This window comes from Phoenix dactylifera, chromosome 5 (assembly GCF_051530095.1).
Source record: "Phoenix dactylifera cultivar Ajwa chromosome 5, Ajwa_hap1_PhDact_Kaust_v1.1, whole genome shotgun sequence".
NCBI classification, from domain to species: domain Eukaryota; kingdom Viridiplantae; phylum Streptophyta; class Magnoliopsida; order Arecales; family Arecaceae; genus Phoenix; species Phoenix dactylifera.
Genome location: NC_143194.1, coordinates 6,309,017 through 6,320,727, shown reverse-complemented (window position 1 = coordinate 6,320,727; position 11,711 = coordinate 6,309,017). Strand labels below are relative to the sequence as shown.

Genomic DNA, 11,711 nt, shown 5'->3' with positions numbered 1-11,711 from the left:
GAAGATTTACCACCAAAGGTATGAGAGAAAAGTCGATTAATATGATAAGCAGCAGTTAAAACATACTCACTTTAAAATTGGATTGGTAGGCTGGCTTGAAAACGAAGTGCTTGGGCTACTTCAAGGCGATAGCTATGTTTGCACTTAATTACACTATTTTGCTGTGGCATGCCAACACAAAATATTTGATAAATAATTTCTAGCGAATCAAGGTAAGTTTGTCATTGATAATCTATGAATTCCATCTCACATCACTCATAACTGTTGTAATTTTATGAGAACATTGATTGTTCACAAGAGCAATAAATTTCTTAAGCAAATAAAATGTTGCATATTTGAACTGTATGAGAAAAATCTATGTGCAACGTGAGAAGTCATTCATAATTATTAAAAAATAATATGCACCAGTATGAGATGGAATAGAATAACCTCTCCAAATATCCATATGAATAAATTCAAAAGTGAATTAAGTAACAGAACTACTTGCAGAAAAAAGAAACTTTAGTTTGTCTTGTTAGAGGACAAACAATACAAGCATCCATTTTATTCTAAAAAGTAGCAAGAGGAATAGAAGTATCTTCGGATAAAATCTTTAATCTTGGATGAACAGATGACCCAAATAATTGTGCCCAAGACTTAGCTAAGTATAATAAGCCATAGAAGTAGAAGAAACTAGACCCTTGTAGCAGTAAAACCATTATTTTCTTTGTCCTGACCAATCATCTTCCTTATTGACGGGTCCTAAAAGACACAGAAGTTAGAAAAAAAAATAACAACACAATTATGTGTTTTAACAAACTTCCTAGATAATAAATTTAAATTGAATGTAGGTATGTAAATAATATTTTTAACTCAAGAGAAAGGGACAATTTGATACTCCCTTTTTGGATTATTCGAACTATATCTCCAGTAAATAGTTTAACAAATTGAAGAGTTGGTAAAAGATTGAGTGATAAAAAAACTTAGAGTTGGAGACTATATGGTCAGAAGAACCTGTGTCACTTTTTCATGTTACATTTTATAAGTTGGAAGGAATACCAATCATGTTGATAAAGTGGTGGTATTGTCAATGTCTAATATGGATTGTAATTGGGCATACTGCTTTGGCTTGAGCTAGAGCACAATAGATGAGCTAAGAGGACTTTCACTATTGGCAGTGTGGCTTGCAGTAGAAGTTTTGGTTCCTTTATGGCAGTTCAGATAGCTGTGTATTTTATAACAAGTATCATGCATGTAACCATGATTATTGCAGTAATCATAATATGGAAATCCTCGACCGCCACGACCTCCTTGTTGGTTACTAGGGTGACTAAAACTGTACTTGTCAAAATGCGAAGCAGCCATGACAGTGCCTTCAAGTGACATATAGTGCCTTCTATTTCTCCTTTTGCAAAATCAGAGAAAAGGTTTTACTTACTATAGCTAGTGACTCCATGGTGAGTATTTGGCTCCAAATGGTTGAAAAGGAGTCACTGAGACTCACAAGAAATTAAAAAACGTTTTATCTTGAAAGATTTGGTCTAAGTCTTTCATTGCACCATAGGTGCAAGTGAGAAGTGGACATAGATAATTAATTTTATCCCAGTATGCTTTAAGTGTGATAAAATAAAAAGCAACAAAAGATTGATCTTGAACATGCAGTGAGATATCTTGCTTGATACGATAAATTTAGGCAACCTTACAATGAGAAAAGTGCTACTCCAGATCTTTCCATACCTTATTTGCCGTTTTGAAATAGACTATGCTGCTCATAAGATATTTGTGCATTGCTTTTCAAATTCAAGAAAGCACTATAGTGTTGCAATGTTACCATACATTGTGTTGCTGAACTTTTATCAGGCTTCTTAAGCGACCCATCAATAAAATCAATTTTATTCTATGCTAAGAGAGCAGTCTTTATGGCGTACCTCAATAGAAAATAATTCTGACCAATGAGAACTTCAGAGACCAAGACTATAGAGAAAGAATGGTGACGTTACATCAACACTAGGGTGAGAAATTATAATAGAAGAGGCTATAATTGTCAGATGTAGAATGAAGGGCTAAGAAAAACAAACACCGAGAGGATAATAGGAGAATAAGAAAGTAGGGCTGACTAATCAAGAAAAAATGTGCTATGATACCACAATAAATTTGTATTGAATGAGATTTAAATTTCTTATTCTGTTCATCACATTAGTGTGCTTTATATACAAGTTGAGCCCCTTGACTTGAGGGACCGGATATAATAAAATACAACAACAAAATTCTATAATTATGGAAAAGACACTTGAGACTAAATCTAGTATAATATAGTAGCAAAATTTCACGATTTACTATAGACACTAAATTTGAATATAAAATCCGGATCCCATAATTTTTGGAGATTGCTTTGAACTGATATACTAAGATTATAGATGCAATATATAGCGGCTGGATGTCCAAGATCGTGCATACTAAAATGGGCGAGATTGTACATCATTCTGACAAGTGTATTATTAATAAAACAAATTAATATGAAGATTACTATCCAAAAAACTGACTCAAGAATTTTGATTAAATGACTTTTTTTTTCAAAGCATGCATATCTGCGATTATTTGCACAAGAATTCGAATATAAGATTTTCTCCTTTCTTTTTGGTGGGGGCGGGTTCCATTTGGTGGGGCAAGATGTCAGATTTCTTGCAGAAAGGAGAAAGGTGTACTAAATGTTGCAAACAATAAAATTGTAATTTTCATACAAGTTTTCTCTTTTGTGAATTTAAAGAAGCCAGCCAAGCTTACAATCCCTGAAGAATTTTATGGATAAATTCAAATGATCCAGCTTGAGTGGGCAAATTGTTCTTCAGTGGATTATGTGGACAGAAGAACACCCTTGAAGCCCACGGAACTGCGAGAAATTCTAATTCCGTTTTCAACAGCCATCGGAACTGAGAGAACTTCTAACTCCATCGACAACGTATTGGTGGTTTAATAGCAGGCGAGAAGAATGAAATGAAGAGTGGAATGCTGGCGGCTAGCTTTGTGGACGTCCCGTGTGCTCCGAAGAAACGGACATAAAGTTGGTCGTAAGATTCTCGATTTCTTTGTGGAAACAGACAGAAGTCAGAGATTTTTTTTTTTTTTTTACAGACGTAAAGTTGTCGTAAGATTCTCGATTTCTTTGTGGAAACCGACAGAAGTCAGAGATTTTTTTTTTTTTTTTTTTGGTAAGGGGTACATCACCCCAGCATCAGCTGGACCAAATAACGCTTCCACCATGCATGCCCAAACGGAAGGCATTTGGTCTCCACATTTAATCGACGTCCGTGCGTTTCGAATCTGGACCGTAGAATCAAAGCCCTATTCCAATTGTGCTACCACCTTGGTGGCAAGTCAGAGCTCATCATATATCCCAAAGAAGACAAAAATGCTTTCCCAAACCCAGAAGCAACTTGCCAGTTGTCGCAAGATGGTCGTGGGACTCGTCACAAAAGAATTGTGTACAGGAACGCTGTAGATGTGCAACTGTTTGGAACTATAAGGCAGCGCTTGGCTTGATTATATTTAAATGGATCAAGGTTTTGAATAATACGTTATCATGTTACAATGGGAGCCGCTGAATTTGGTCAACAACATTTGTTCCAAGAAAGAAGAATTGTAGTTGTAATGTTAAAATAATTATTGAAACAATGGCAGTTATAGTGCTGTTATAACGTGAAATTATTAACAGGCAAAAATGAATAAATAATAATATTATCACTTTTTCTTCACTTTTTAAAGATAAAATAATATTATTTTTGAATGTACAATCCTTTTTGAGAGAATTTTGAGGAAAAAAATATGAATTTTAGAACTATTATTATTTTAAAAGAAGATGTAAATGAAAATAATGATTGTTATTTATCCTATAATGATGAAGTTATAAATAAAAAATAATATTGATTATGTTGATTTGTATTATTTACCTCAATAATACAATAGGGGTTGGCCGAAACTATTATAACGGCTACTATAAATGGTTATAACGTCTTAATTTAAAGTTTGATAATGGTCGCTCCATTCTCTCACCATAAAATAGTTTTGATATGTAAAGAATTTTCCATTCGGTCCTTTTTTGGACTAAAATATAATTTTCAATATCTTCTGATCAGAAATTTATTCTCCAGTCAATTTTAATCTACTTAAAATTTAATTCCTGGTAAGTTGTTAAATTCCGGACTAAATTACTCTTATTTAGAAATTTAAACTACCAACCAATCTTTACCAAAAAAAACAATTAATGCTATTCCTATGCCTTGTATTCTCTTTTCGTCCCTTTCTCCTCTTTTATCATGGAAGATATAAAGAAGGACAATGACCCTCACCTAATTGATTAATCCTACAAGAGCTTCACAATTTTAATCGAAAAATATTCATTCTTCTGAGGCTTAGGAGATATTCTTGCATTTAATCATAGAGGTTATTGTCCACGAAGGCTGCTTTTACGAATAACCATATTGGAGTTTTTGTTTGGACAAAAGAGGCCGTTAAAAAGCAAAACGATCTCAGGCCGGCGGTTGCGTGGCTGGGACTGCTCTCGCCTTGAGCTCGGCATCAGGCGGAGGTTGGAGGGCTGGCAGATGCATTCACTATCTATGATGGGTAGGATCACCATGGTCCGATCAGTTCTCTCTTCGATTCCTATTTACTTACTCTCCAATTCCTTCATCCCAGTGTCGGTTTTGCGGTCTCTTGAGCAGCTATTCAGAAACTTCATCTGGGGAAGGCATGAAGGCAGGGGAGGTATCCATATGTTAGCTTGGGCGGGGGTGTGCCAGCCAACCAGGCTAGGGGTTTGGGGGTGCAGTCTTTGTTGGAGAGGAGGGAGGTGTTAGCAGCCCAGCACGTCGCGAGATTTGTATTGGAGCCCGACTGTTTGTGGTCCTCATTGATGAGGGCGAAGTATGGAGTGTTGATGCCTGGAGCGAGGGCTGGCCGCCGCCACTCACCACTATGGAGGAAGATGTGTGCTAAAGCTATGGTGGTCCTTCCAGAGATTCAATGGGCCAATGGCCAGTCCATTGATGTGTTGGAGGATTGTTGGGTGACTACGCAGCCGCTGGTGGATTCGGGTCGACTGACGGATCACACTGTTAGTGATATGATGGTTGCAGAGGAGGGCTGATGGAGGGAGGGGTTGATTCGGGAGGTGTTTGGGGAGCACCTAGCGGAGATGGTTTTGGCTCTACTGGTGCCTTTTCAGGGGGAGTCTGATAGATTAGTATGGACGCCGACGGGGCGGTCGTAGGTGCGTGCGAGGGATCTACAATTTCTGTTCAGAGAGGAGCCAGTATAGCAGATCGAGAGAGGATGGATTTGGAGGATGCGGATTCATCCGTGGGTTGCACTCTTCTTCTGGTAGGTGGCTTGGGTTGCCTCCCCACTAGGAGTGTGCTAGTTAAGCGGGGCTTGCGGATCCCTCTGCGCTGTGAGATGTGTACGGACTCTGAGGAGACTATTTAGCATGCCCTTCTGTAGTGTCCCACGGCCAGGAAGATATGGAGGAGGTCACCAGTCCCTCTCCCCCAGACGGTGGTGTCGGTACAGGATTTACTGCCGTTGCTGAGAGACTCATTTTAGAGCCCTAGATCTGTTGAGGCAGGGGTACTTAGAGCATATCTGGCCTACCACATTTGGTTGGACAGGAATACAGACGTGTTTGAGGGGAGGAGGGTGTCTCCGAGGTGGGTAGTAGTTAGAGCAGTGCTTCAAGCCGAGGAGGTGGCATCATGCACTGCTATGTGATCTCTTGGGATGGCTGGGGACATCTGGGGTACTCGCTTCGCTGTTACAGCACCCAGATTCGCTCTCATTACTTAGGTACCCCCACCTCCTGGTTTTCTCAAGGTGAACTTTGATGGTAGCGTATCGGAAGATGGGAGGTCCGGAGGTGTTGGATTTATGATCAGAGACCACCATGGCTGTCTGGTAATAGCAGGGGGTCGACGCACGCTAGGCCTTACCGTAGCTGGGGCAGAGCTTCGAGCAGCCTGGGGGGAATATCATATGTGAGGCGGGTCCTCGGTGTCGAGCGGGTGTACATTGAAGGGGACTCATCTATGATGATCAAGTGGATTTGGGGCGCGGATAGGTATGGAGATGGACATCCACTTATTCGTGAGACATGGAGGCTGGTAGTAGAGTGGGGTGTGCACCAGGTAGCTCATGTTTTTCGGATGGCGAATAGGGCAGCTGACTGGGTCACCTCCTATGTTGCTCGTCTTTCGGGGGAGTTCTTGTGGACGCCCACAGTGGAGCTTCCGCCCTCTTTGTACTTTTTACTTTCTTCTGATTTGGCAGGATGTACTCATATTAGAGCTATATGAATTACCGCTTTTTACCAAAAAAAAAAGCAAAACGATCTTCAACCTCTTGAATATGTTTTGGTTGCATGAGAAGGAGTAATTAATTTATTTACTAGTCTGCGAACAAATAGATATATTTATATGAAAATGTAGAGAAAAATATCTTTCAATACCCATTGACCATGCATGAACGTTTTTTGGCGGTTCCCATTTGCTGCTTTAGTACTAAACTTTAGTACTTATTAAGATACTAAAATCTGGACTCAATTACCATTATTTAGGAATTTCAGTTACTAACCATATCTTCAACAAAAAAGAAAACGATAAAAATTTTCAAACTCTCCTCTTCACCTATTAGGGTTGAAAATGGATAGAGCGTCAGTATATCCATATCCATATTCCATAACCTTTTTTTTTTTATCAAATATGGATGTGGATGCAGATTTTTATCCAATAAAAAAATCTGTATAAATATTTATTTTAAATGGATATGGATGCAAATTAGATATTGGAAGTATTTATATATAAATATGGATATAAGTCGGATAGTTAAACTTTCTGACCATCCAATTAAAGGTATGATCTTAGCCTCTCCCCTATAAACTGAAAGAAACATTGGTACTCCATGATCTATCTCCTTGATCCTCTTCACCAACCTACATTCACCCCATCCTCCCATGGATTGGCTCTCGATCTCCTTTAGCTCTTATCGCAGTATTGTTTGTTTGCCCTATGGTTCTATTGATTAATAACTCAATACATAGAATATATTGTTTAGTTTGAATGCTAGTACAAGCTAGTTTACCTAAGATGTTTGCTAACTGTTAATTAGAATTTTTAATTGCTAAAAGTTTAAGTGTTTAATAGCAACGCAAATTCTTTTATTATCTGTGACATTAGTGACTAGGCTACTAATGAAAGTTTGATAATCGTTTTTCTACTTGCTTATATTGACGTGAGTATCGTTAATTTGTTATAGTTACAGGTTGTATGAGATGGTTTGCGCGTACAATTCCTTTAGGCTCTGCCATGAATTATCTTTACGTAGCTGACTTCTACTTCTACTTCTCTTCCTGCAGCTAGGCCGAGATCCTTGCACTACTTTTGTTTCAATAAGTAGCCATATGGTAGTTCCTAGTTTGACTATATCATTTACCCCTCATATCTTGGACATGGTTACCTAATTTATTTGAGTTTGGAAACTTATTTACAGTTCGCCACCTTATCTTCGGCTCTCTTATGAGTTAGGATTAGAACCTAATTAAGAACTTCTCAGATTAATATGGGCTCGGGTTGTATAAGGATAGGGTTACTAGTCAACCTATCCTAGGCTTCGTATGATGCTGCCATCCCCAATCCCAATCAGATTGAGATCCTATCAGGTTGGCCATTTAGTGGTGTGCAACCGCTCCATTATTAGGACAATCCTAATCAACCAACTTAATGGCATGAGTGCACCCCAAATTTTTGGCTCAATATACAGCAATTTATGCAATATTTTTTAGTTACGTATGTACTTCCATGATCTAAATTGTTTTCATATATTATTGGGCTCTGATATTGGCTTTGATCATGATAAAATTAAATGAGAAAAGGATGGGATGTAATATCATCCAGGGTTAACCTCCTGCATTTAATGCAGCTTGTGCTCGGTGTCTAGGACACTGTTTCTCAATCAGATTGCCATAGGTTGAAATTATAAATTATGACTGATATAAGGACGACTAAAAATCTAATTTCAATCAGGTTTTATGAGGTTACATGCAGATTTTAGCAGGTGTAAATATTACCAAATAATTGAAATAAAATAAGTTACCCAATACAACCTAGTTAGGTTGATCATATGATACTGGTTTGCCTCAACACCACGTTAGAAATAAGCAAGTGGTCTATTTTAAATCTGGGTTATGGGTTGAAATATTAATCTTATATTAAAAATAATTTATCTAGACATAAATTTTGGATCAGACAAATTATAATGATCGGAAATTTGAAGACAACCTAGACTAGTTCTAGGGGTAAGTATGCTAATTGAAAAATTGTCCAAGTCTTGTCACTTGTTTCCCTTCATTATTTATTAACTAAAACAAAAAGGGATGGAAGTTCAATCAAAATCGTGCATTTTCTCAAATAATTGATGAACTACAGGGCTTTCACTAGCATCATAAGATGACGTCAAGTAAAAGGTCTGTTATGACTAGCATTACGATATGATGGTTTTATAGAATTTGTGAGATTAATCCCGACCTAATCATAACAGGGAATAGTTCCATTTGGTGGGAGGTCTTGATCACATTTGGAATGTCTATAGTCTAATGTTTTCTCATTTTTGCATCGAACACAGGCAATGATTGTATGTTTTGTATATAAGATATACCAACCATTGCAAGACATTTTAATGGTAAGTGCCCATGGGGTATGTTGGTGGAATGTAAGGTGATTTTATGTAAAAAAAAAAATTTGTTTAAATTTAAATTCCTTCGCTTCAATGTTAGGATGCTGTATTAGGCCAATGTAAAGGGATTAGGCACCTATCTTTTTCACCCATGGGTCACCTTTTTTTTTTTCTTGTATTTTTGCATCAAAATACTGTGAGGATCTGATGTAGGAAGCACTAGAGTAGCGCAACGAGAAAGATCAATTACAACAAGAGTTTGTTTATGTAGTTGTATCAATGGCTCCACCATCATCTTATGGGGTTATATTGCTCTAATGTATTTTTGTTTATTTCGATTGCTTGAAATTTTGCCCATCTCAATGACATGCACGATGTGATGCATGTTGTTACATACCTGCATATATGATGCATTATCACTATGTGTTATGCATTGTTGGTAATCTAGTGATTAAATCACTGAAGCTCACTTATCCCTCAGTGAGGATTTAAGATTAAGACCCTAAGTGAGAATTTAATACAAGCATAAATGAGAGCTTATATATTAAGCAATCATGGCCCTCCACTATGTAATCTATGAGGTGCTAGCATATGATGGAAGTGAGCCACATACGTACCTACGTAGAGGCCAACCCTATTTTTGTTAGGATGTTTGTGTAGTGTATGAATCAAGAAGGAGCTATCGATTGGAAGTAGATAATTGCATAGGGGGTGAGATACAGGGCTGAAGTCGGCAGCCCCGGCCAACTTCAGCCCCATGCCCCTTTTGGAGGGAGCTGGAGCAGAAGATCGCGATTGGGATCCCCTCCAGCCATTTCCGGCCAATCCGCAGCCGCTGATTACGCCCAACCGCCGCGATTTTCGCGGTGGTGAGCCATTCGAATCACGACATAAAACTCCCTTTCCTGTTAAGATCATCTCCGAGCCCTGTTTTCCTCTCCTCCCTCTCCTCCCTCTGCTCTTGCTTCCCAGGTGGCCGGCGTGCCCCCCGGCCAAACATCACCACCTATTCCTTTTTCCTTAATTTTTTCCCCTATTTTGAGATATATTTTGGCTGTCGGAAAGTGCCACCGCTGCTGCCGCTTGACCGCCTGACTTAGCCACCGCAGCCGAGATCCGCAGCCTCCGTCAAATGCCGGTAAGCCCCTTCTTTTTCCTATTCGTTCTATTGCCAAATTGCTTTGAGTTCTTCCCCTGTTTTGGCCCCAAAAATAAAGACCATTCTCGGTCTCTTCTTCACGCCTATCGCCACAGCGGCCGCCCTTGCGGTGGGATGGCCGTTGATCGGGCGACGACCCTTGGCCACCTAGGCCGACCACCCAGCCGACCCCTTTCCTTCTTCTCTCGATTTTCTTCTCCCTTATCCATCGGAGTTTGGGGAACAGCCTGTAAGATGCAATAGTTAAATACTTGCTCCATGATCTGGGTGTCACTTATTTTGTACCTATGACATTGTATTATGGTAATAAAGCTGCTCTTTATATTCCTGCCAATCCCTTATTCTATGAATGCATGAATCACGTCAAATTGGATTGTCATTTCATTCATGAGAAAATCCAATCTGGCCTACTCCATACCAAGTTTGTTTCCTCCACTCACCACTTAGTAGATGTTTTCACCAAAGCCTTAGGCAGAGCTGCATTCCATTTCATTGTTGAAAAGTTGGGCGTTGTAAACCTCCACGCGCCAACTTAAGAGGGAGTGATGGAAATCATTCCTTAAATTGATTGAAATCATATCTTGATTCTCTCACCACCAGATTAGGCAAATATAGGCAGCTACACAATCCCATTTGATGAAAATCATTCCTTTGTTTCCTCGGCCAACCATACAATCAGATTTGACATATATGACCAACTATATAATCTCATATGATGGATATATATATATATATATATATATATATATATATATATATATATATATATATATATATATATATTTGTAGAGATTTTTTTTATATGGATCATATCATTATATGATCTCAGTATATATAAGCATGCCATCATAGCTAATAAAAACCAAGCTTTTTGGTTGCAAATTCCTGCCTTAACAGCTTGTTTGCAACCCTATTTTCTGGCATACTCCCATAAACAAACAAGCCTTCATAACATCATAAACACAATTATTTCAATTATTTTCTTGTCACAATCTTAATTAGGTTCAGCACAATCATCAGAGTTACGATATATAAAATAGTGAGAAGTAAAACCCCCTACGATCGGTCTTTCTTTTTGAGTGTCTCGAGTTGCTGGCCAAGCTGGTGGACGCGGAGCAGAAGGTTGGTGATGGGGAAGAGGAGCCAGTAGAGGAGAAGAGCAGCGACGATTAGGATGGCGTTAAGGTTGCTCTCGACGAAAGGCTTCTCGTGCCGGATGTTGTCGGAGTGGGTGCGGCCGTGCTCCGAGTCCCCCGGCGGCCCGCTCACACACTGCCAGCAGACCTGCACCAGGAGGAAGAGACATAAGGGCACCAGCAAGAGGAGCGGCTTCAGGGTGCATCGGACTGCCGTCACAAGCCCCACCCGGAGGCTTTCGAGTCCCGGGAAGGTCAGCAGGAGGAGCATGATGGCCTCCGCCGCCGCCAGATAGCCCAGCACCACCCACTGCAGCTCCATTGATCTCAAGGAATGGTTTAGCGCCATGGTGCTACTTATCTTTGCTAACAACTGTCTTGGGCCGGGTAACCCATTGTACAAGCACAGGATTATTCTTTGCCAAGGATTAAGGTAATGTCTAGCAGCTGTTATCACTGTTTCATAGGGCTTCCAAGGGTTGCACATTTTTATATACTATGTAACAGCAGTTAGTATTTTAGTCATTATTCTGGAGCAATATGATGGCATGACAATATTAACACCCTCTCTAGCCATTCCATCTAAAATATTGTTTTAAAATTAAAGAGTAAGGTTGTTGTTTCTATTATTATAGTATATAATGGTTCTGGAAATAATCATTTTGCCCGAGGCCTTCTGTGATATAGAATATGTAACGGCCTCTTGGAAATCTTGC

General features: G+C 39.2%; 1 long non-coding RNA gene across 1 annotated transcript; it reads right to left on the bottom strand.

The window, feature by feature from the left end:
• Positions 1-10,825: 10,825 nt before the first annotated feature.
• LOC103696171 (uncharacterized) lies at positions 10,826-11,324 on the bottom strand. The gene is made up of 2 exons (XR_016395564.1): positions 11,225-11,324; positions 10,826-11,143 (listed from the first exon to the last, which is right to left on the bottom strand). It is a non-coding gene; the product is annotated as an uncharacterized LOC103696171 (long non-coding RNA).
• Positions 11,325-11,711: the final 387 nt, after the last annotated feature.